Raw genomic sequence first — 25485 nt, forward strand, 5'->3', positions numbered from 1 at the left:
ATGCAGCGCTTATTCCAATAAAAGTTCATGCAATGAAGATGTAGAATATAGAGCCTTTCACCACTTCCAGTATGTGAAGAAAGAAGCACACAACACCCAGGTGTGTCAATCTGCTTACCAGATGACAATCAAAGGTGAGCATCATATAATTGATCCATGGAGATGTAGGGGTCACTCTCCACCGTATACAATAAATCCTCCCAAGGGTCAATCAAAAATGGCCAGTCGTTTTAAAACAGCCTCTCAAGGCAGGAGCAGAGGCAATAGAATTTCAAGCATCAGCAATCCAGCATTTACACATGACATGCAAGAGCAAGGTAACAAGAAATAGTGAAGCCCGTAAGGTATAAAAGGCACAAATTTATTATAGTACACACAGTTATGAAGTCACAAACGAGCATCAAGAAAGATATAAAGCTACGATCATCAGAGTGCATGCATCAGCCAGCCTGACAGGTTTCATCCAAAGGAGATATCATCAGAGGAGTAGCTAAGTGATGCAAGCACGCTCTATATAAAATGATCCCAATGAGAGAAGTCAGGGGCTGCAATTCGTCCAAGCAAATAAAAGCTGTATGCAATGGATGTATAACGGGCGTCCGCGCATGCGCAGTATGGAGGTCCATCAACTTAACCAAAGAAACATCCGGAGATGACCAGGAAGTGATACTGGTCGTCATTAAAAAGTGGCAGATGTAAACATTACTAATAATCACCAATCGACACCTCCGACGAGGGATGACTGGTGATAACTTCCGGGAGGTGGATCCACCGGCGGAAGAAAACAATTGGACTGTGACACAGCGCTGCGCTCCACACTGCACATGCGCCCAATGGATATGCAATCTATTGCTGAGCGGAGCAGCGACAGCTTCCCGGAAGCTAATGATAAGCATAACCAGGACCGGTGATTTTTTTTTTTTTGATGGACACCGCGCCGGTCCTAAGGAGCTGCGGGCAGGAGTTTTTAGGCAAGGCCGCGGCTTCACCTAAAAACTCCTGCCCGCAGCTTCTCAGGACTGGCGCGGTGTCCATCAAAAAAAAAAAAAAATTTTTGCAGATTTTCTTTTGGAGAAAATCTGCCCAGCTCTACCGGACGCAATATCACTGGAACGCAAGCAACAGCGATTGCACTCCAATAAGCAGGAAAAGTTTAAGGCAAGTCAGAATAGCATAATTAATAAAACTCCAACAAAAGAAACCTATAAAAGAGTAAGTATAGCAAAGGTCCATTAAACAAAACGGAAGCTAAACAGAATAAAACATATTAAAAAACAACATACATAATTATAAATGTGATAAAATCCAGATAAGCAGAGAAGTAAAATCAATTACATGGAGGTAATGCATATCTAATATGGATAATAAAAAAAATATTATATCAAAGGCTAAATCTATAAAGGTTGGTAATGTAATACCTCAAATACATATTATAAAAGGATGTTTTATAACAAAAAAGTTAATCCTAGCTGTTGTTGATATCTACAATTCACACCTACATCTCCATGGATTAATTATATGATGTTCACCTTTGACTGTCATCTGGTAAGACGCTTTAACACACCTGGGTGTTGTGTGCTTCTTTCTTCACATACTGGAAGTGGTTAAAGTCTCTCTCTCTCACTCATGTTCGACTCGAACATTGGTTGTTTGCAAGTTCGCCGAACAGCGAACAATTTGGGGTGTTCGCGGCAAATTCGAATGTCGCAGAACACCCTTTAAAAGTCTATGGGAGAAATCAAAAGTGCTAATTTTAAAGGTTTATATGCAAGTTATTGTCATAAAAAGTGTTTGGGGACCCGGGTCCTGCCCCAGGGGACATGGATCAATGCAAAAAAAAGTTTTAAAAACGGCCGTTTTTTCAGGAGCAGTGATTTTAATAATGCTTAAAGTCAAACAATAAAAGTGTAATATCCCTTTAAATTTCGTACCTGGGGGGTGTCTATAGTATGCCTGTAAAGGGGCGCATGTTTCCCGTGTTTAGAACAGTCTGACATTTAAGAAAAATTCCATTTAAAAACTACCCGCGGCTATTGCATTGCCGACAATACACATAGAAGTTCATTGATAAAAACGGCATGGGAATTCAACACAGGGAAACCCCGAACCAAAATTAAAAAAAAAAAAAAGACGTGGGAGTCCCCCTAAATTCCATGGATATTAAGGGGAACCCCGGCCAAAAATTAAAAAAAAAAAAAAAATATATGACGTGGGGTTCCCCCTAAATTCCATACCAGACCCTTCAGGTCTGGTATGGATCTTAAGGGGAACCCCGCGGCAAAAAAAAAAAAAAGGGGGCGTGGGGTCCCCCCAAAAATCCATACCAGACCCTTATCCGAGCACGCAACCTGGCAGGCCGCAGGAAAAGAGGGGGGGACGAGAGTGCGGCCCCACCCCCCCTCCTGAACCATACCAGGCCACATGCCCTCAACATTGGGGAGGGTGCTTTGGGGTAGCCCCCCAAAACACCTTGTCCCCATGTTGATGAGGACAAGGGCCTCATCCCCACAACCCTGGCCGGTGGTTGTGGGGGTCTGCGGGGGGGGGGCTTATCGGAATCTGGAAGCCCCCTTTAACAAGGGAACCCCAGATCCCAGCCCCCCCCTGTGTGAAATGGTAAGGGGGTACTTACCCCTACCATTTCACTAAAAAAAAAAAAAAAAAAAAAAAAAAACTGTCAAAAATGACAAGAGACAGTTTTTGACAAATCCTTTATTTTTTTTTTTTGGGAAAAAAATAATTTTTATTGAAGTTAGACAGATATTAATACAGCGCATTTGAGGTCCAAGTATAAAAACATGAAACATAGTCACATGTGGTATGTTAACATATAGTAGAGTCTTATAAGGCTGGCATTTCATAACAGAGATATACCAATTGTTGGTGATTCGGTGAGGCTCTGACAGACCTAAAACGGGTCACCTATTATATGATTGTACGTTTTAGTTGCTAGGTATTGATAAACTTATTTTCACGCATTACTATACACATGTCTCCCCATCACCCAGCCAACCATCCCAAATCCTTGAGTATTTCTGACTATTTCCCCTGTGTTTGTAAATCAACTGCTTGTATGGGAGGGAATTATTAACATCTCTCTTCCAGCTTGTTATGGTGGGGGTTACGTTCTGCATCCAAGTCTTGGCAACTACTTTTCTGGCCAAGAATAGGACTTCAGATATAAATATGGCCTGGTATTTATCAATGTCCACATCTGGAAGAAGACCCAATATACAAAGTTTTGGATCTAATACCACAGGGGAACCCATCTGGTCGTGTAAGAACTTAATCACTTGACTCCAGTATGATTGAAGAGTAGAGCATTCCCAAATTAAGTGAAAAAAACTACTCATCTCTGTCTGACAGTGAGGACATGCTATATTGCGTGTAGGTTGAAACTTCCTTATTATGTTAGGTGTTAGATACGCTTGATGAATGATGTATATCTGTGTTAGCCTATCAGACAGTTTTGGAGATGCCACCTTTACATTTTCTAAAATTTCCTCCCAATCCGAATCACTAACTGCACCTACGTCTCTTTCCCATCTTGTTTTGGCTTTTTGCGTCACTTCTTTGATTCTGGGTAATCTTATGGAGTAGTAGAGATTAGATATCAATTTTTGTGGGTCGGCTCCCATTACTATGTCCAATATTTGGGGATGTTCCAGGATGCAGTTTTCATTCCTAAATTGAAAACGCAGGGCATGTCTGAGTTGCATGTATTTGAACATTAATTGTTGTGGTATAGAGTATTCTTCCTTAAGGGTTTGAAATGCTTTAGGCCTGGTACCTGCCATTACCTGGTGCAGGTAAATAATTCCATATCTGGCCCATATATTAGGGTCTGGTATTTTTTTAAGCTTCGCTAGTTGGTTGTTCGCCCATAATGGAGTGTGGGAATGAATGCACCCTATTTTAAGTTTTTTCAGGGCTAATCCCCATATTCGTTGGTGATGGTTGAGTACCCCATCATTAAAGTTTGGACTTTTCCTATTAAATTGGCCCCCTCGTAGTATAATTTGAAGTGGGGTAGATAAAGGACTGTCTGGGCTACTGGATACTAGTGTACTATAGCGTTGTCTTTCGTTATTGTGGTAGTGATGCATGTGCGACATCTGTGCCGCTATGTAATATTCCTGCAGATCTGGCAGAGCTGTTCCTCCCATATCTGTAGGGTTTTTAAGGACATGCCAGGCTACCTTATGTCTTTGATGTCCCCAGACAAAGGTGTTCAAAATAGATTCCATTTTCTTGAAAATCCCGATAGGTATATATAGTGGGGCGTGCCATACCATATATAGGATCTTGGGTAAAATAATCATTTTTATGATATTTATCCTCCCCATTACTCCCAGTGGTAGTTTGGACCAGGCTTGCGTTTTGGTTTTTATCATGGCAAACAATGGTTCTATATTGTTGGTTGTGTATTCGCGTAGGTCTCTTGTAACCAGTACCCCTAAATATTTAATGGTGTTTACCCTGACTAATGGTAGTTCTGGATGTATATTGGTTGGGGGGAATTGGTCTATGGGGAGTATCTGTGATTTTTCCCAGTTTATCCGTAGGCCTGAGAGTTTTCCCATTTTATCTATAGTGTCCAAAGCTGCTTGAAGTGATGGGCCCTGATCGGCTAGATAGAGTATTGTGTCGTCTGCGTATAGTCCGATCTTCTCTATATAGTTGCCTATTTTAAGTCCCACTATGCCCGTGTCAGCTCTTATAGCTATGGCCAATGGCTCGGCTGCCAGGGCATATAGCAGTGGAGAAAGGGGACATCCCTGGCGTGTGCCTCTCTCTAGGGGAAATTGTCCCGATATACAACCGTTAACGAGGACCCGTGCTTTTGGTGACTGATAGAGTATTTGTACCCACTGTATGAAATTGGGACCAAATCCATATTCTCGTAGACACTCCCAAAGAAAAGACCACTCCACTGAGTCAAAGGCCTTTGCTGTGTCCAGGGCCACCACTACTCTGGTACCCTGATTATCGTGCTGTGCTTGAATATTTAGAAACAGTCTTCTTATATTCATGGCTGTATTTTTCCCGGGCATAAAGCCGGTTTGGTCTGGGTGAATTAATGATAGAATAACTTTATTTAGACGGGATGCTAGGATTTTGGCCAGTATCTTGATGTCTACTTGTAATAGTGAGATTGGACGGTAGGACTCGGGATATCTAGGGTCTTTTCCTGGTTTAGGTATAACTATTATTTGTGCTTCTTGCATTGATGGAGGGAGTGATTTATATTTAAATATTTGTTGGTATACTTTTTGCAAATTCGGGACTAGTATATCAGGGAATGCAGTGTAAAATTCTAGTGGCAGGCCGTCCAGTCCGGGGGCCTTGGATTTAGCTAGTTGGGACAGTGCTTCAGATATGTCCTCCTGGCTAATGGGGGCGTCTAGTAGCTTAACCTGTTCTAATGTGAGTTTAGGGAACTGAATTCTGTGTAAGTAGTTTTTAATTTCGTGTGTGGATTGTGTTGTCTGAGTTTTATATAAATTCCTATAGAAGTTTAGGAAAATGTCTGCTACCTGTTGGGGGTCGGTCACCTCGTCTCCCTGTGAGGTAGCTAGGGTCACCACTACTGGAGGTTTTTCATTTAAATGGGCTAAATATGCCAGTAATTTACCTGCTTGCTCCCCGTGTTCGAAGATTCTTTGTTTTTTGAAAAAAACCTGTTGTTTGGCCTTCTCTAGGTGCATTTGGGTTACTGTTCTGGATTGCATTTGTAGTTTATGGAGATTATCAGTACTGGGTTCTTGTGCGTATACCTGTTCCAATTCCTGTAGTTTGTCAGTGGTCATCTGTAATAGCAGTTTGGTGGAATTTTTAAATCTATTTATTCTTAGTGAAAGTATTCTACTAGCTTGATTTTTAAAGGTGTCCCAGACTGCAGTGTCTGAATCTGTAAATCTTAAGTTGTTTAGGATATATTGTAATTCTTGCCCTATGCTCTCGAGATCAGGCAGGACAGACAGCCAGAATGGATTCAACCTCCAATTAGAAGTGGGCATTGCCTTTAATAGAGATATTGTTATCCAACAGGGTGAATGGTCCGATAGTGCTCGTGGAGCCATATCCGACCCTGTTATTTTAGGCAGTAATGCATTTGAGACCAGTATAAAATCAATCCTGGACATCGTGTCACAGCCTGCCGAGTGACATGTGTATGCTTTTTTAGTCGGGTTTTGCCATCTCCATACGTCTGTTAGCGCAAATTCTGTGAATAGTCTGCATAGTCTGGTTTGGTGAGGCACAGTCCTGGATGTATCTCCCAGGCCTGGTCTGTCCAAATTTGGATTCATGGTTTGGTTAAAGTCGCCCATCCATATAGCAGGAACTGATGGATGTTGTGCCATGAATGCCAGTCCCTTGAGTACTACCTCGATCGAAAAAGGGGGGGGGATATAACACGCCAGAATCAATAAAGAGTTGCCTCCTATGATGGCGTGCAGGAAGATATATCTTCCTAATCTATCTGACTCTAGAGTAATTAGTTCAAAGGGCACTCTTTTGGCGACCAGTATCGATACCCCCCTTGATTGATTGGTGTGTGTGCTGTGGTATAACCATCCTATCCACGGTTTTTTTAAGGCTACCTGCATCTGGCCTGTGATGTGTGTTTCTATTAAAGCTATTATATCTGCTTTCTGTGATTTTAGAAATGTTAAGGCTGCGGTTCGTTTTACCTTATTCCGCATACCGCGTACGTTCCACGTCAAAAACTTTACATCGGCCATATTGGTTTCTGATTATAATAGTGTGGCTGCCATCTAGTGAGATTCCAAGACAGTGGTGCCTCCTTAGTCTGCCCTTTCCACTGTGCCAGTCTGCTAATACCTATCTTAACGTTGAATGCATATTGTCTGTCTAGCCGTATCAAGGTCACGTCAATACTTATATTCCCAAAGTAAAACACAAAACTTATCCTTTTAACTGTTCCCATCCCTCCCAGCTGCACATCTCCCCAACCTGATGTGAGCATATTTACCCAAACTGTCAGCATATAACATATCATCCAGCGGATACACTCCGCTGGAGGCACATTTCTTAATAGCAATATATGTGTTGTCCTTTGATGCTGAAACAACTTTGTTAAGGGGGCGACTGTTTTCCTGTCGCTCGTGGAGTAGTTGTAATCAGGACTACCACACATTTCAGTCAGTGAGCTCCCCTTGCACTTTTCTTCCTTGCAACTGGTCAAATTATGACTCATATTCCAGGATGTTGTAGTACAGTTCATCCCTGTCATTTAGGAGTTTTGCAGAGCATATCACTGTAGACTGTCCCCATTCTTCTCAAAATGTAAGGGCGCAACCGGTAACCCGCGCAACTTTATTGTATGATCCCGCTTGTTCCATGTCAGAATTATACAGGAGTTAGCTCTCTTATCCTCATCTACTGCTCTTGTGTACAAGCTGTGTGTGTCCCCGTTCTTTATATCCCTAAACTGGATTCTGGTTCCCTTCTAAAAAGTCTCTATGACATTTGTATTGTAGGATTTTGTGCGAGGTCAGAAAGTACTCACTGTGGTTGTATGAACTTAGACAGATTAAGCCGGCCTGTCTCTACGATCCAGCCATGCTGTCGCTGCCGCCGGGTCGTCAAAGAACTGTACTTTTCCATCCTCCTCCACCCGCAGCCGGGCAGGGAATAACATCGCATACTTGAGATGGAGGGTCCTCAATCGGCGCTTCACCTCTTGATATTGTGCTCTCTTCCTTTGCACCTCGCTGGAAAAATCCGGAAATACTGCTATCTGGCTGTTCCCGATCTGTATGTTTCCTCTCTCCCGGGTGAGTTTAAGGATTTTGTCTCGGTCCCGAAAATTTAGAAATTTGGCGATGAATGTGCGGGGAGGCGCTCCAGGTGGTGGTGGCCGCGCAGGTATGCGGTGCGCCCTCTCCACCGCAAACATTACTGAAAAGGCTTCCCGGCCATACGTTTTGAGCAGGAGCGTTTCTAGATAGGTTGCCGGGTCTGCGCCTTCCTCTTTCTCCGGCAGTCCTATGAAGCGGAGGTTACAGCGTCTAAGGCGGTTCTCCATGTCATCTTGATGGGCATTAAGTTGCTGTATTTGTCTCTGCATCTCTTCTGTAGTATGTCTCATGGGGTGCAGGGCATCTTCCGCGTTGCTGATTCTGGTTTCTGCCTCCGTAACCCTGTCTTTCAGTTTTGAGAAGTCCTGTCTGATCAGGGATATATCGATTTTTACTTCGTCTATCTTCGCAGTCAGCGTACCTTGCAAGGCGGCTATAGCGTCCAGCACTTTGTCGGTGTCTGACGTCTGAGGAGCGGGGCCCGTACACGTGTCTGCGCTGCCCTCCTGCTGCATGTCTTTTTCCAGGCGGCGAAATTGCGCGAGCTTGTCTGTCGTCCCAGTGTTCCGCTTTGGTGGTGACATAGTCCTCAGCGGTCCCAGGACAGAAGGGGAACCCTTGTGATGAATTACTTTGGTGTATCGTTCCTCAGGACCCCTATCAGGAGTTTGTGTGCTGGAAGTTTGCTCTGTCTGTATCTCACTCCCTCACCTTTCAGGCCTCTCCTCAGGTACTGTGTCCCCAGAGGAGATCTGGAGGCCCATGCACGCAGAAAGTAGTCCTTTGGGGGGCTCGGCAAGTCAGGAGAATCTGCAGGGCTGTTGCTGGGTGCAGCAAGATGGCCGCCGTTCCGAGGACCAGGCCGGAGCCCCGGGCCGTCCCAGGAGCCGTCTCAGGGTGCAGAGGTTCAGCCCTGGGGGCCACAGGCAGTCCGGGGGCTGAGGCAGGCGAAGATCTGTCTCTGGGGAGCCTTGTATGTCCGGGGGATAAGCAGGAGCCGCCGCCGGGTGTACCAAGATGGCCGCCGCTCCGAGGACCAGGCCGGATCCCCGGGCCGTCCCAGGAGCTGTTTCAGGGTGCAGAAGTTCAGCGCTGGGGGCCACAGGCAGTCCGGGGGCCGAGGCAGGCAAAGATCCGTCTCTGGGGAGCCTTGTATAGCCAGGGGATGAGTAGGAGCCACCGCCGGGTGGAGCAATATGGCCGCCGCTCCAAGCACTAGGCCGAAGCCGGGGACTTTCCTACAGGCCGGGCCCGGGGCGGGACGATCCGGTCTCCGCGGCCCCGAGCAGCGCTCCAGACGGCCAGGCAGCACCCAGGGCCACACAGATGATGGGACAAGCCTATTGATGTGTCTTGTCCTGTCAGGATTGCTAGGATTAGAGCAGGATGTCGGTTACAGGATTTTGGGCAAAGGGAGCTCTCTTTCCAAACGTCCTACTCCATAGCTCCTCAGGCCACGCCCCCGACAATTCCTTTATTTAAATGCTTCTTCTTTCTTCTATCTTCCTTCATCTTCTTCTGGTTCTTCTGGCTCTTCTGGTTCTTCCTCCGGCGTTCTCGTCCAGCATCTCCTCCGCGGCGTCTTCGATCTTCTCCTCGGGCCGCTCCGCACCCATGGCATGGGGGGAGGCTTCCGCTCTTCTCTTCATCTTCTTCTTCATCCTCTTCTCTTCTTCATTTTTTTCTCCGGGCCGCTCCGCATCCATGCTGGCATGGAGGGAGGCTCCCGCTGTGTGACGGCGTCTCCTCATCTGACGGTTCTTAAATAATGGGGGGCGGGGACAGGACTTCCCTGTGGCATTCCCCGTGACGTCACAGGGAAGTCCCGTCAAGTCACCGTGCGTCAGAGGGGGGCGGGGTCACCGGGTGGCCCCACCCCCCGTTATTTAAGAACCGTCAGACGAGGAGACTCCGTCACACAGCGGGAGCCTCCCTCCACGCCAGCATGGGTGCGGAGCGGCCCGGAGAAGAAAATGAAGAAGAGAAGAAGAGAAGAGGATGAAGAAGAAGATGAAGAGAAGAGCGGGTATGGAATTTAGGGGGAACCCCACGTCATTTTTTTTTTTAATTTTGGCCGGGGTTCCCCTTAATATCCATACCAGACCTGAAGGGCCTGGTATGGAATTTAGGGGGACTCCCACGTCTTTTTTTTTAAATTTTGGTTCGGGGTTTCCCTGTGTTGAATTCCCACGCCGTTTTTATCAATGAACTTCTATGTGTATTGTCGGCAATGCAATAGCCGTGGGTAGTTTTAAATGGAAGTTTTCCTTCGAAATGTCATTTTGCTGTCAGACTGTTCTAAACACGGGAAACATGCGCCCCTTTACAGGCATACTATAGACACCCCCCAGGTACGAAATTTAAAGGGATATTACACTTTTATTGTTTGACTTTAAGCATTATTAAAATCACTGCTCCTGAAAAAACGGCCATTTTTAAAACTTTTTTTTGCATTGATCCATGTCCCCTGGGGCAGGACCCGGGTCCCCAAACACTTTTTATGACAATAACTTGCATATAAGCCTTTAAAATTAGCACTTTTGATTATTCATGTTCGTGTCCCATAGACTTTAACGGTGTTCGAGCAAACTTTTTTCCTGTTCGCATGTTCTGGTGCGAACCGAACAGGGGGTGTTCGGCTCATCCCTAATCAACAGCTGATACACCCATTCAATCAATAAGCAATACATGGGGAATTGGATTTCGATCAATGGTTGAGATACGATTATGATCATAAATAATTGATTGCATCTATTTTAGAGCTGCACGATTCTGGCCAAAATGAGAATCACAAATTTTTTTGTTTAGGATAAAAAGATCGCGATTCTCGCAACGTAAAATCTTTTACATTATAGAAAAAATTGGGCTAACTTTACTGGCTAGTTTTTTTTTTTTTTTTTTTTTAATTCATTAAAGTAATTTTTTGTAAAAAAAAATGCATTTGAAAGACTGCTGCACAAATACAGTGCGACATAAAATATTGTAACAACCACCATTTTATTCTCTAGGGTCTCTACTAAAAATATGTATAGAATGTTTGGGGGTTCTAAGAAATTTTCTAGCAAAAAAAAGATTATTTTAAACTTGAAACCAACAAATGTCAGAAAAAGGTTTAGTCCTCATGCACACGGACGTTTTTACAGCTGCTTTTTTGAGCTTTTTTTGCAGCTTAAAAAGGCCTGTCTATGTTAGTCCATGGCTTCATGCCCACCTAGGCGTTTTTGAGCTGCAAGTGGCATAGGCGTTTTTAAGCTGTAAAAAAAAACCCAGGACCAGTGGGTTCTGAAAGACGTTTTTCAGCTGTAAAAACGCTCTAACGCTGAAAAACGCTCAAAAACGTCATTCACCAACGTTTTTTAGCGTTTTTGATCCATTGAAAAAAAAAAAAAAAATTTGAAAAAAAAAAAAAAAAAAAAAAACGCTCAAAAACGCTAACGCGGAAAAACACTCAAAAACGCTAAAAAACGCTATTGCAAAAACGCTGAAAAAAGTTTAAAAAAACCACTGCAAAGATACTGGCGTTTTCATAACGTTTTTTTAACAGCCTGTGTGCATGAGGGCTTAGTGTTTAAACTTTCCTCATTTACACACACACACACACACACACACACACATATTCCTTTGACAAATTGTTACAATGTTTATACTTAAGTTCCACTGCTAAAGAATGTTGTAATTCTTGGCAGACTGACAGTTTTTTTTCTTCCTTTCTTTTGAGGGCTGTGGCTTCAGAAGAGCAGAGAGAATTCTTTGCATAGAAAGAATCAAGATCGCAACGGGAAAAAAAAAAAAATAGCGAAAACGATTCTTGACGATTAATCATGCAGCTCCAGCTCTGTAATCTGTCATGCAGCTCTGTAATCTTATAATCTGCTCAACTGAACTACGACCTTATTCATGAACAAGCTATCAATAACCGTCCACCCTGGCCTATTGGATCTGATCTAAAATCGGAAGGGAAGTTATGGCAAGTCAACTGTTTGTAGATTCAATCCTTTTGATCAAATCACACATTGACCGGATAATAAATTGAATTATGTATGACCACCAGTAGTTCTTGCATATTGCTTTCTCTCCCTGAAATTATACTGTGGTAACGAATTTCATTCATACAATACCAAGGAAGAGAAGCAGTAAACATGGACTGGCATCAAACAACATACACTTAAACTGGCCATACACAAAAGGGATTCTCAGGTGGTTCCTGATAAACTGACCAAAATTCACTCAGTGGGTGGCCCTTTTGGCCACCTCCCACCCAACATCCCTTGTTTGAATAATTGAAGGAGCTAGGCCGAAAAATTGCTGTCTTAAAAGCAGAGTTCCACCCAAAAGTGGAACTTCAGCTTTCAGTGCCGGTTCACACTTGTGCAAGTTTATAATGAATGCATTGCGTTAAACATAAACTAGATTCGCATGTCATCCAAAAAGTAATTGTTTTCAATTACGGTCGTTTACATATATGCGTTGAGATTCCTCTTCGAATGCGATTAAAAAAAAAAAAAAAAAGGGCTCTTGTGCGAGTTTACAGTGTTGCGTTGCGAATTTAGTCTCCATAGACATTAATGTAAATCGTTCTGGAAGCGCATTGTTGGTTCAGATATGTGTGAATTCTTCACCTCCAGCTCCTCCTTTCAGTTCAACTCAGTTATGCCCCCTCACTTCCTGTTTCCTGTCTCATGTCCATCTGTAAGCAGTCAAAATGGCCCCCAGGCGTCGGAACAGCATTGATAATGAGGAGCTCATCAGACTTGTCCGTGACAGGCCTTATATATGGGACAGCCGGATTGAAGAATACAAAAACAATGCTTGGAAGAGCAGAGGCTGGGATGAAATTTGTAAAAGTCTGTATGCAGACTGGGATGACTTCACACCTCAGGTTCGCAAACATAAACGTAAGTATATTTCTATTTGTTCATCCCACAGACCACCAATGCCACTGACCACCAATGTAAGGGCATGCATCCCACTGACCACCAATGCCACTGACCACCAACGTAAGGGCATGCATCCCACTGACCACCAATGTTGTGGAATGATATTGCATGCTCTGTATGTTGACACAGAAAGTGCAAAAAATAGATGGACAAACTGTTGAAAAATAAAACTATTACATTTATAGAAAAAAGTACAGATAGTAGACAATGCAGCATTGACAGGGAAAAGGTTATTGGTCTTTATTGAATGGCATCAAGCTGCCATGATACCTGATCGGCAGGACTCATAAAGAAGTCAGTAAATTTCTCACGGATGCTGGCCCCTCTGTAATTGCCCCTTGTATGTGTCCAATCTGCGCCTTCCATCTCATCCATTAAAGAGTCCTTGAAAAGGTATCCATCTCTTTCGGACAAAATTGTGGAGTGCACAGGCAGCTTTTACGGCAATTATGGCGTTTTCCGTGCTTAAAGTTATTGGGGTATGAAGAAATCGCCATTTGTTTGCCAGGATTCCGAAAGTACACTCCACAACTCTTCGTGCTCTTGTTAACCGATAATTAAAGACCCTTTTCTCCCCAGACAGTGACCGGTAAGCATATGGCCTGAGCATTTTTTTTCTGAAAGAGCGAAAGCCTCATCACCGACAAATATTAAAGAGAGAGAGGGTTCTGATGTTCCAGGGAGTGGTTGTTCGTTTGGGATGTCTAGTGCGTTCTCCCGAATCATTCTTCCAAAACTTGAGTGGAAAAAAAATGCTGGAGTCAGAACTGCTCCCATAAGGACCAATGTCGATGTAGGTGAACGAGAAGTTTGCATCAGCCACTGCCAGAAGAACGAAAGAAAAATATTTTTTATAATTAAAAAATTTTGGCCCACTACCGACTGGCCTCACAATTCTGATGTGCTTGCCATCTATGGCACCAACAGTGTTAGGGAAGTTGCAGCGCTCCTAAAACAAATAAGCTTTGGTGTTCCATTCCTCTTTGTTTGGTTTTCTCATGACCACATCTCTTAGGACCTCCCAGATGGCGATACTGGTGTCACGCACAATTGTGCTCACCATAGATTTTCCCAATTTGAACTCATAGTGTAAGCTGGCAAATGAATTTCCAGTTGCTAGGTACCTGAAAAAAAAATATAAAATAAATTAGTTATGTTTTTTTTTTATTACAGAAAGACTCATATGCACTAGGTGGCGAAGCCGCAAGGACACACTTCAGAGACACCAGAGACTGCAGCGTGAAGCAAGGAGTGGGTCTGGTGCCCCCCCAAGCGTCCCTATGCCTTCGCCAGATACATGGATTTTTTGAAGCCAGTACTAGAATTGAGGAAGTAAGTTATGATACATGAATCAGTCACTCTACCATCTCTATCTAATTAACCAGTCCTAACCCTAACCTTTACTTCTCCCCCTATCAGCTATACTTTTAATTTCATAATAGAGTTCTAATTTAAATTCTTTGTATTTCGGAAGCAAGTTGGGAGGAGGAGGAGGAGGAGGAGGAGGAGGAGGAGGAGGAGGAGGAGGAGGATGCTCCTAGTGTTGATGATGAAGGAGTATCATTTGCTTGCACAAATAAGGAGGATTCATCTATGGAGCTCCAGGGTGAGCTGATCGAGGTACACGAGTCCTCTGCTCAGGAGCGGAATAATGAGGATACAGATGTTTCGACACCTTCCAGCAGAAGGCAAAGGCAAGCATCTGCTTCCCGCAGGAAGAAAAGCAGCAGGGCAGCAGAACAGGTTGAAGAGCAAGACCAGACCAATAAATTACTACACAGTGTCAGGTATCACTGAACAAATCGATGCCCAGCGATGCCCTCACACTAAGTTTGCCATTAGTTTGGTGCCTCTTCTCAAAGAGGTCTTGCCAGACCATTACTTTAATATGAGGATTGCAGTGCAACATTGAATCCATTCATTCACTGTGCCACGCCATGTTTCTGTGCCAATGCACGACATTCCTAGTACTCAAATATTTACTCCCATTTCTTCTACCTCAAACACTGCACCAAACCCTTATCCTTCTAGTTTTGCAGAACCCTCTAGCATGTATGAGACCCCCAGATCACGAATCCCATATACTATTCCTTCGCCTGTTGCCTCAGTAATTTCACCCCCAAGTAGAACCACGGATATTAGCAGACAAATGGATATGAGACCACTTGACTCAACATCTTACCATGTCCCGACACAAAACAGACCAGCACAGCTCTATGAGCAAATACCGTCCATGACAAATTAATTTCCACCTGTAACAAGACCAATGGAACAGCAGAAACCGACAATTCCAAGTCATTATCCATATCACAATCGATCGCTTGAAGTAGCCTCAAACATGCCTACACCCTATCGACAATATGGGCCCCCAAGTGTACCACCAGTTAACGAGATATCCCCGCCTGTGTTGTTAAGAAAATATCCCTCAACACAAGGTGAAGCCTTGCAGCTAACACCACCAAGCTCTTCAACAGCAACACTACAACGGCATGATTTAACCAAGCCTGATGAATATAGTTCACCAAGTTTTTAGAATTTGTAGATGACTACCTGCTAATGCTGCTACAAACTTTACGTTGAAAATTGATACTTTCTTTCTTAGCGTTATGTTTTTGTTAAATTATTTTTTGTAATTTTGAATAGTGTATTCCAAAATGCTATCATGTTTTGAATGGCTTATGGAAATAGAGATGTAGAGAAAAGAGATTAGGGGGAAAGTGGAGATGAAGATGCGAGGGAGGATGAGAGAGTGGGAGATGACAGGGAGGATGAGTTGGAGTTACTAAAGTTTTGTAACTTAATATTAAAGTTCAGTTACGTTCAAGCTAGAGAGTCAGGGGAAGTTAGAGAGTCAAAGGAATTTAGAGAGTCAGAGGAAGTTAGAGTCTTTCCAAAATATTTCTTGCAAAGTATGTAATCAAAAAAAAAAATTACGTATTAATTTTTTGAAAAAAAAAAAATACTTTTTTTGAACACAATTTTGTTGTCATATCTGTCTGCATTCTTTGCATTCCTTACTATGGTGCATAGCATAAAATTTCACCAAGTATATCTATAAAATTTACCTTAAATGTAACAAGCAACCTTTCCGCTGGCTCCACACTATTCCGAAAGGTGGTGTTCTGATACTCCAAACGTGTACCAAGCAGCCGAAGCAATTAATCGAAACTAAGGAATAAAACCACAAATCCAACGTAAGTAACAGGCTAAAGCCCATACACAAAATCAAATAGAATGGTAATAGGCAAGAGTTCTAGTAAAAGGAGAAAAGAGATCAAAAGTAGGATCGGTGGTCAGTGGCATTGGTGGTCAGTAAGATTGGTGGTCATTGGGATGCATGCCCTTACACTGGTGGTCAGTGGCATTGGTGGTCAGTAGGATGCATGTCAGTGATAGATAGTAAGAAGGAGGGAGGAAGGGGGTACAGGCACTAACCTATTTACTGACATCCGGGAATAGTTGAATAACTTCTCCTCATGCTGCCTGAGATCATTGTAGAGGATCCTGAACTGGCCTCTCTCTTCCCCATTTTGAATAATTGGATGGACCCAATATCTTCTTGTACTCATCAGTCTCTTCCTCCTCCTCCTCCTCTTCCTTCTGGCTTTGTCCATCAGGACAGCAGCAGTAACAACTGCTGCCATGATCAACGGCATTTGATGAAACATAATGACCAAAAATCAAAATCCTCACTGACTACTCACAAACAAACCACACTCCTCAACAACAATACTCTCCCCACAAAGGAAAACAAGGAAGAGCACAGGAAGTTAACACCCATTTTTTTCTTGCCTTTTCGATTGGCCTGAGCACAAATCGCATCTGTGCCTAAATTTACATTCTAAGCGCATAACATTCGCATTGAATTACCAATACAATCGCGCTGGTAATAAGCAAACATGCAATGAAAAAATTTGCATCAAAATCGCATCGCACAAGTGTGAACCGGCACTCAGGACTCCAAACCCCCCCCGACATGTTTTGACAGGTACCCATCTCCCACTTCTGTCACCTAGGAGACAACTCCTCTTCCCCTCCCTCCATGCAATCTTCTGGGACACATCACAGGTCCCAGAAGATTGCTCGGCCATTCAGGACATGCAGCACATCTTGCTCAGTGCGCACACAGCTGTGAAGCCGCAAGCTGTCACAGCCGCCAGGTGCCCACACTAGTGATGTTGGCACCAGGGAGAGGCGGGGGAGAGAACAGAGGCTTCGAGCTGCCACATCGCTGGACCGTGCAACAGGTGAGTGTGTGTTTATTAACAGTCAGCAATTACACTTTTTGTAGCTGCTGACTTTTAATAAACAGAAAAAAAAATAGGATTTTTATAAACAGATTACCTTCGAGCTGCACGATTCTGGCTAAAATGAGAATCACGATTTTTTTTGCTTAGAAGATAGATCACGATTCTCTCACAATTCTCGCGGCGTAACATCATCATCTCGCACATTAAAACAAAAATAAATAAAATTGGGCTAACTTTACTGTTTCTTTTTTTTTTTTATTATTATTCATTGAAGTGTATTTTTTCCCAAAAAAATGTGTTTGAAAGACCGCTGGGCAAATACAGTGTGACATAAAATGTTGCAGCAATTGACATTTTATTCCCTAGGGTCTCTGCTAAAATATATATGTTTGGGGGTTCCAAGTAATTTTCTAGCAAAAAATATTGATTTTACCTTAAGAAACAAGTGTCAGAAAAAGATTTAGACTTTAAATGGTTAAACTTCCTGCATTCACACGTTGGCCGCCTGGATTTTTCTCTTTACACACAGAAGTTTCCCTTTGATCTAAGAAGGAAGTTAGTTACAATGTTTCATTTTAAAAACTTGGCAGACTGCCCGGATGTTTTCTTTTGACAGCTGAGTGAGCAGATAAGTCTCTCCACTTGTTATATGATAGAATCGGCAAACTCTGCAATAGAGATAGTCAGAGGGGCTGAATCGAAATCACAATTTTTTAAACGATTAGTTGTGCAGCTCTAGCTTACCTGTAAAATCCTTTTCTTTGAAGTACATCACGGGACACAGAGCGATAGTAGTTATGTGGGTTATAGGCCACCTTTAGGTGATGGACACTGGCACACCCTAAGACAGGAAGTCCACTCCCTATACAACCCCTCCTACTACTGGGGAGTACCTTAGTTTTTGTAGCAAAGCAATACATGTGTATAACAGAAAGAAGGGAGGGACCTCTGTGTCCCGTGATGTACTTCAAAGAAAAGGATTTTACAGATAAGCGGTTATAAAAATCCTATTTTCTGAAACATTCATCATGGGACACAGAGCCATAGTAGTTACTATGTGGGGTGTCCCAGAGCAATGCCAACTGAAGGGAGGGAAACACAACAAAATTTATGGACAGAAGACCAAGTTGCGGCCTTGCAGATTTGAGCCATGGCGGCTTGGTTATGCACTGCCCAGGAAGCACTAACCTCCCTGGTAGAGTGCGCTTTAATTTGAAAAGGTGGAATTTTTCTCTTTAAACCATAAGCTTGAACAATTACTTGTCAAATCCATTTAGAAATGGTAGATTTCGATGCTGCCTGTCCTCTTCTAAGACTGTCAGGCAACACAAACAAAACATCCATTTTCCGAATCTGAGCAGTCGCTTTCAAATATACTTTGACAGCTCTCACGACATCAAGAGAATGTAGTGATTTTTCTTCCGCAGAACAGGGTTCTGGGAAAAATGAAGGCAGGACAATATCCTGGTTTAGATAAAAACCTGACACTACCTTCGGTAGAAAATTAGGATGAGGATGCAATACAACCTTAACCTTGTGAATAATTAAATATGGCTCTTTATAAGAAAGAGCAGCCAACTCTGATACCCTTCTTGCAGAAGATATGGCTACCAGAAAAACTAGTTTCTGTGTTAGGAGGACCAGGGGAATCTGTCGTATCGGCTCAAAGGGCTTTTTTGTTATGCGGACAGAACTAAATTTGAGTCCCAAGGGTTCAGGGGTGCTTTAATCGGAGGATTAACCATATTACCCCCTTAATAAAGCTACGATCCAAAGAATGCAAAGCAATTGGTCGTTGAAATAATACCGACAAGGCCGAAACCTGGCCTTTGATAGTACTCAAGGCCAGCTTCATTTCTAACCCCATCTGTAAAAAGTCAAGGATTCTACCAATGACATATTTCCTGGGGTGCCAACCCCCTGGATTCACACCAGGAGACATATGCCTTCCAGACTCTATAACATATGACTCTGGAGGCCGGCTTCCTTGCATTAACCAAGGTAGACACCACTGAACCTGAGAAGACCATGCTTCTTCAGAAAGCGGGTCTCAATAGCCAAACCGTTAAACTTAGTTTAAGTTTAGTTTGTAAGGTAGGATGGAATACCAGACCTTGCGAGAGAAGGTCTGGACGTGGTGGTAGGGTCCATGGGGCTCCTACCGCCATCTTTACAAATCTCTGCATACCAAGATCTCCTGGGACACAAGAATCACCAACTTCCTTTCCTGCTTGATCCTGCGAAGAAGTTGCGGAGGCAGCAGAACAGGAGGGAATGCATAAATCAGTGAAAACTCATTCCGCGGGAATACCAACGCATCTGTTCCGCATGCCAGCGGATCCTCTGTTCTTGACACAAAGTTGTAAATCTTTTTTGTTGAACCTGCACGCAAACAGATCCATGTCCGGAATTCCCCATTTTTGACATATTGTCAGAAAGATGTTGGGGTGAAGAGATCATTCTGCCGGGAACTGCTGGCGACTAAAGTAGTCCGCTTGCCAATTCTCTATTCCTGGAATGAAGGCTGCCGATAACCCAGGTTAGGATATGATTCATCCCTCTCTGGGTCGCACAACTTAGCGTGCCCCCTTGGTGATTGATATAGGCCACTGCTGTGGCATTGTTGGATTGGATCCTGACAAGACAATTCAGTAGCCTAAGCGTTCAGGCCTTCAGGGCCAGGCGCACTGCCCGAATCTCTAGGATATTGATGGGCAGGGTCATTTCTGATTTGGACCACTTCCCTTGGACATTCACCTCTTCCAGGACTGCTCCCCAACCCAAAAGGCTGGCATCTGTTGTTACCACTTTCCAGGTAACTGGTAGGAAGTATTTTCCTTTCTGCAGATTCTTGGCTATCAACCACCAATTGAGGCTTTGGTGCACCTTTGGAGATAAATGCATTGGGAAATCTAGAGCTTGGACCCTCTTGTTCCAAGCTGATAGGATACTGTTTTGCAGTAGTCTCGAATGAAACTGAGCATAAGGAACAGCTTCGAATGAACCATCATCTTTCCCAACAATCTCATGCAAAGTCGAATAGAAGGATTCTTCTTTGCTTTGACCACCTAAATCAGTTCCCTTATGGCACCGATCTTTGCCTGGGGCAAGGACACCCTCTTCTGAGCTGTATCTACAACCCCTGGCAACAATTATGGAATCACCAGACCCTGAGGATGTTCCTGCAGTTGTTTATTGTTGTAGAAAAAAAAAAAAAAAAAAAAAAAAAAAAAAAAAAAAAAAGCAGATCACAGACATGGCCAAAAACTAAAGGCATTTCAAATGGCAACTTTCTGGCTTTAAGAAACACTAAAAGAAATCAAGAAAAATAATTGCGGTGGCCAGTAACAGTTAGATTTATAGAACAAGCACAGGGAATAAATTATGGAATCACTCAATTCTGAGGAAAAAATTATAGAATCACCCTGTAAAATTTTCATTAAAAATACTAACACCTGCATCAGATTAAATCTGCTTGTTAGTATGTAGGTAAAAAAGGAGTGATCACACCTTGGAGAGCTGTTGCAACAAGTGGACTGACATGAAGCATGGCTCCAACACCAGAGATGTCAATTGAAAAAAAGGAGAGGATTATCAAACTCCTTAAAGAGGGTAAATCATCACGCAGTGTTGCACAAGATGTTGGTTGTTCAGTCGGCTGTGTCTAAAACATGGACCAAATACAAACATGGGAAGGTGGTTAAAGGCAAGCATACTGGTAGGCCAAGGAAGACATCAAAGCGTCAAGACAGAAAACTTAAAGCAATATGACTTGAAAACAGAAAAATGTACAACAAAACAAATGAGGAACCAATGGAAGGAAACTGGAGTCAACATCTGTGACCGAACTGTAAGAAACCGCCTAAAGGAAATGGGATTTACATACAGAAAAGCTAAAAGAAAGCCATCTCTAACACCTAAACACAAAAAAACAAGGTTACAACGGGCTAAGGAAAGGCAATCGTGGACTGTGGATGATTGGATTTCTGTCTTGACGCTTTGATGTCTTCCTTGGTCTACCAGTATGCTTGCCTTTAACCACCTTCCCATGTTGTTTGTATTTGGTCCATGTTTTAGACACAGCCGACTGTGAACAACCAACATCTTGTGCAACACTGCGCGATGATTTACCCTCTTTAAGGAGTTTGATTTTTTATTGCAAAAAAACAACTTTATTTAAATGAAAAAACCAAGTTAGACTTACCGGTAACTTGTTTTCCAGAAGTCTTTCAGGACAGCACCTGAGAGATAGCGACTCCACCCACCGGAACAGGAAACACCTTCTTCCTCCAAACTTTAAAGGGAGGCGCCTCCCCACCATACCTCAGTTGTAGTAGAGAAGACCTCCGGCCCCGGCTGGAACACAAACACATACGTTAGTCACAGCATAGTATATACAATACAATAGGGCGGGATGTTGCTGTCCTGAAAGACTTCTGGAAAACAAGTTACCGGTAAGTCTAACTTGGTTTTTCCCAAGGCGTCTTTCAGGACAGCACCTGAGAGGATAACAGAGACTTACCCCCTTAGGGCGGGACAACAGCTTGCAGGACCTTTCTGCCAAACGCCTGATCATTAGCAGATGTGAGGTCCAGCCTGTAATGTTTCACGAATGTGTGAAAACTCGACCATGTTGCCGCCTTGCAGATTTGTTCAGGGGTGGCACCAGCTCTCTGCTCAAGTGGCCGCTAATGCTCTTGTTGAGTGTGCAGAAATTCCTGCTGGAGGAGACACACCTGCATGCGAATAAGCCTCTGAAATGGCTAACTTCAGCCACCTTGCTAAAGAGATTTTAGAAGCCTGGCAACCTTTCCTGTTGCCCGAAAATAGCACAAACAGAGAATCTGAACGTCTAAAGAGCTTTGTCCTTTCCAAGTAACATAACAAAACTCTTCTAACATCCAACATGTGAAAACAAGTCTCCTTCTCCCCTACTGGGTTGGGGCAGAAGGTCGGAAGTACAATGTCCTGAACACGATTTTGTACTGAAGCTACCTTTGGTAAGAATTTCTGATCTGTTCTAAGTATAACCCTATCTGGGAAGATAGATAAATAGGGTTCCTTAACTGATAAAGCATTAAGCTCACTGATCCTGCGTGCAGAGACCATGGCAATCAGAAACACAGACTTAAAAGTGAGATATCTGAGTGGCGCTTCTTCCAAAGGTTCAAAAGGACTCCTTGTTAGAGCCTGGAGGACTATCGACAGATCCCATTGTGGAAACAACTTAAGTGGTGCTGGTCTGGATCTCGTAAGGGATCTGAAAAATCTGGTTACCAACGGATCTGTGGCCACCGATTTTTCTAGGAACACTGCTATCGCAGCTACCTGCACCTTCAAAGTACTAACTGCTAGTCCCTTGTCAGCACCAACCTGTAAAATTCCAGAATGGAAACAAGACTCCCTGGGTCATGGTCAGATGAATTACACCATGTATTGTAAACCTTCCAGACCTTGGAATAGATATTTCTAGTCACCCTTTTCCTACTGGATAATAGCGTAGAGATTAACCGGTTGGAAAAACCTTTGCTCCTTAAGAGCTGCTCTTCAGATACCAGGCTGTGAGCGCCAAAGTGGCTACCTCTGGGTGATTTACTGGCCCCTGAAAAAGTAAATCGTGCCTGAGGGGCAGATGCCAACAAGGCCTGACCGCCATTTTTAGAACGGTTGAAAACCAAGCCCTTCTTGGCCAAAAAGGCGTGATTAGGATAACCGGTACTGTTTCCCCCTGAATCTTTCTTAAAACTAAGGGAATTAACTGGAATGGGGGGAAAGCGTAGCAGAGATGGAATCTCCATGGATACGCCAAGGCATCTGTTCCTAGTGACCCGTCGTGATTGCTTAGGGAAAAAAATTGCGGAACCAAGGCATTCTCCTTTGAGGCGAACAGGTCCACCTCTGGCAGCCCCCACTTCTCGACAATCATGGCGAAAACCTCTGGGTTCAGCGACCATTCTGCTTCCCGAATGGGGTTTCTGCTCAGGAAATCCGCTACCCTGTTCAGGGATCCCCTTAGATGGACTGCTGATAAAGACAGCAGGCTTCCTTCTGCCCAACGGAGAATGCTCATGGCTAGTACTTGCAGCGATTTGCTCCTTGTACCTCCCTGCCTGTTTATGTAAGCCACGGCCGTGGCATTGTCTGTTAGTATTTGAACATGCTGGGCCCGAAGCCCCTGAGCAAATGACTTCAGAGCCAAGTCGATCGCCTTGAGCTCTCTCCAGTTTGAGGACTTGGTCGCCTCTTTCCTGGACCAGTTTCCCTGAGTGAAACCCTTTTCTAGGTGGGCTCCCCAACCCCAGGAACTGGCATCGGTTGTCAGCCTTTTTCCGATTGGAAAGGCCCAGACTAACCCCTCCGATAGGATATCCTGCCTTTTCCACCACCATAGTGACCTCTTCACTTGGGTTGGAACTCTTACCTCTGAATCTAGGGATTCCAAATTGTGATCCCAAGATCTCAGAAGAAAAGCCTGCAGATGTCTGAAGTGCAGTCTTGCCCACTGAACAGCTGGCATTGACGAAGTCAGAACACCCAGGGCTGACATGACCAACCTTACCGTCAGCTGCTGGTTGGTCTGCAAAAAAGACACTGTATCCTGGATTTTTCCTTTCTTCTCTGAAGGAAGAAAAATTCTTTGGCTTACCGAATTTATTATATACCCTAGAAACCGAATCTCCTGAGATGGTTCCAGGGAAGATTTTTGGAGATTTAGGATCCAACCTAGAGACTCCAGATGGCTGCATGCTCTGCTTAAATTGCTCCTCAACTCCTCTCTTGAGGGGGCGAAAAATAGCAGATCGTCTAAGTAAGGAATTACTGCGATTCCCTGAAGACGCAGCGGAGCTAGGGCTTCTGCCATTACTTTGGTAAAAATTCGGGGTGCGGATGATAGCCCGAAGGGGAGGGCTCTGAATTGCAGATGCTGAATTCTGCCTTCCAACCTTACCGCCAACCTGAGAAACCTCTGGGACTGGGATGAGATTGGAATATGCAGGTATGCATCCTTTAGATCCACTGACGCCATGAAACAACCTGGAGTCAAAAGATTCCTGGCGGTGAAAATTGAGTCCATCTTGAACCTTCTGTATTTGATGGCTCTGTTTAGTGGCTTTAAATTTAGAATTAAACGAAATCTTCCTGTTGGTTTTTTTACCAGGAAGACATGAGAATAGAAACCCTCGTGCCATTCCTCTGGTGGCACCGGGATTACTACACCCTGTTGCATCAGTTCCTCCAGAGAGGATTTCATGGCCAGGGCCCTTATTGGATCTCGAGGAGCATTTGTTACCAGAAACCTTCTTGGGGGGCTTCTGGAAAACTCGAGAGTATAACCCTGCGAGAGAGTGGTCAGAATAAACTGATTTGTAGTTATCACTGACCACTGCGGAAGAAACTCTCGTAATCTTCCGCCGACCCGCAGAGATGAGTCATAGTGAGTTTTCGGCCTGTGAAGGAGGACGGAAGAGAATTCCGCCTTTGCCCTTCGCCTTTTGCGCGGACCAATTTTTTCTCCTGCCCTGAAACTTATTTTCCTGCTGTTGCTGTTGAGATTTTTGAGGTCGAAAAAGACGTTTTGGGGTCTGCTTTTTCTTTTTGACCGGAAAGGACTTCTTCTTATCTGCAGTTCTGTCTAGGATATTATCTAGATCAGGGCCAAAAAGAAGGTCACCTGAAAAGGGAATACCACAAAGTTTACTCTTTGAAGCTGTATCACCTGGCCAGGTTTTTAGCCATAAAGCTCTTCTCGCAGCATTTGCTAAAGCTGCAGACCTAGCTGACATTTTGATAGCTTCAGCCGAAGCATCAGCAATATAAGCAACAGCAGAAATCAGGGTAGGAAAGGAATCTAAGATCTCCTGCTTGGGGGAATCTGCCACTATATGAGATCTAAGTTGGTTCACCCAGTATTCCAGATTCCTGGCTACACAGGTTGTGGCCATTGCTGGTTTTAAATTGCTCATGATTGATTGCCATGATCTCTTGAGCAAAAGATCCATGCGTTTGTCCATTGGATCCCTTAGAACACCCATGTCTTCAAAAGACAGGTCTGTGGATCTTGAGACCTGTGAAAAGGCCGCATCCAACCTGGGCACCTTATTCCACACCGCAGAAGGGTCCTCCTCAAAAGGGAATCGCCTTTTGTGGGCTCTGGAAAAAAAGGGCTTTTTCTCTGGATCTTGCCATTCCTTAGTAATGGCGTCAGAAATGACCGAATGAACCGGAAATGTTCGCCCCTTAGGCTCATTTAACCCTGCATACATGCGGTCATGAAGAGATAACTCCTTCTTTTCCTCACTTAAGCCAAGTGTAACATGGATAGCCTTAAGGAGTCCGTCTACCTCCTCTAGGGAAAGCTTAAATTTGGAAGGAGCCACCTCCGCTTCCTCACCCACCTCCTCCGAATCTTTAACGGAAGGAGTAGGGGACTGCTCTTCCCTGATAGAGGGGCCTTCAGGTAAAGCTTCTACC

General features: G+C 43.9%; 1 protein-coding gene and 1 long non-coding RNA gene across 2 annotated transcripts in view; both read right to left on the reverse strand.

The window, feature by feature from the left end:
- Positions 1-25485, reverse strand: part of ADSL (adenylosuccinate lyase) — a 700044-nt gene that overhangs the window by 631339 nt on the left and 43220 nt on the right. The gene's annotated exons all lie outside the window — the stretch shown is intronic.
- On the reverse strand, positions 10710-20216 carry LOC141103250 (uncharacterized). The gene is made up of 2 exons (XR_012235271.1): positions 15829-20216; positions 10710-13887 (listed from the first exon to the last, which is right to left on the reverse strand). It is a non-coding gene; the product is annotated as an uncharacterized lncRNA (long non-coding RNA).

This window comes from Aquarana catesbeiana, linkage group LG07 (genome assembly GCF_042186555.1).
Source record: "Aquarana catesbeiana isolate 2022-GZ linkage group LG07, ASM4218655v1, whole genome shotgun sequence".
Classification (NCBI taxonomy): Eukaryota; Metazoa; Chordata; class Amphibia; order Anura; family Ranidae; genus Aquarana; species Aquarana catesbeiana.